Source organism: Chinchilla lanigera, unplaced genomic scaffold, assembly GCF_000276665.1.
Source record: "Chinchilla lanigera isolate Chin_1 unplaced genomic scaffold, ChiLan1.0 scaffold00180, whole genome shotgun sequence".
NCBI classification, from domain to species: domain Eukaryota; kingdom Metazoa; phylum Chordata; class Mammalia; order Rodentia; family Chinchillidae; genus Chinchilla; species Chinchilla lanigera.
This window is the reverse complement of record NW_004955581.1, coordinates 701,738-702,726: the sequence shown is the minus strand read 5'-3', so window position 1 is coordinate 702,726 and position 989 is coordinate 701,738.

The window sequence follows — 989 nt, the reverse complement described above, 5'->3', positions numbered from 1 at the left end:
GGCTGCAGGAGGGAGGAAAGCAGCTCCGCAGCTGGCCAGGAGAGCACATAAGCTCTCCACAGAGCTAAGGCCAGGCTTCCTTGGGATGCAGAAATGTCACTTCCGAGCCTGCCCCCGAAGGAATGGAAAGCAGGGTCTCAGCAGGTATCGGACACCGACGCGGAGGGCAGCACTAAGCACAGCAGCAGAACCGCAGAGGCACTGAGCACCAGCGGCGAGATGGATGTGCAGACTGCCTTTATACATGTGCAGTAGGAACCCTAAAAGGGAGGAACTTCTTCACTGTGGATAAAATTTTAGGATGTGATATAAAGGACATAGGCTAATCACAAAATTATGGTACCATTTGATTCTAATTTGGATGGTGATGATAATTGTACAATACTATTAGTGTACCTACTTGTACTGATCTGCGTGTTTAGAACTTGATGAGTTGGGGGCTGGGGATTTAGCTCACCGGCAAAGCGCCTGCCTGGCGAGTGCAAGGTCGTGAGTTCGGTTCCCGGTACCGGAGAAAAACCCAAAAAAAAAAAAAAAAGAACTTGATGAGTTGGTAAATTTAATGTTTTCTGTGTCTTACATTGAGAAAAATTTGGAACAAAGGAAAAGTAGAGAGAATTACCTAAAATAAATTCCATTTGATGCCTTCTTCCCAGCAGAAAAGTTCATATGCTATGTAGCTGCAAATAAAACTTATGCAATGTGAATATAGACCAACAAAACACAAAACAAAGAAATGAAAAAGATATGCTTATTCTCAAAATCTGTCCATTTTCTTCTAGCCATATATTAGTGGGTAATGCATATTATAATTAGCAGTTATGTTCCCCATGGTATACACACAAATCTTTAAACAACTATGTGGAACATGCCTATGCAAAGCAGGATCCTCCAACAGTGTCCTCTCTGACACAGCACAGCCTGGAGGTGCCGTCCCTGCAGCTCTGTCCCTGCAGATTGAGGCATCCTGAAGGAAGCCATGGGGAGGA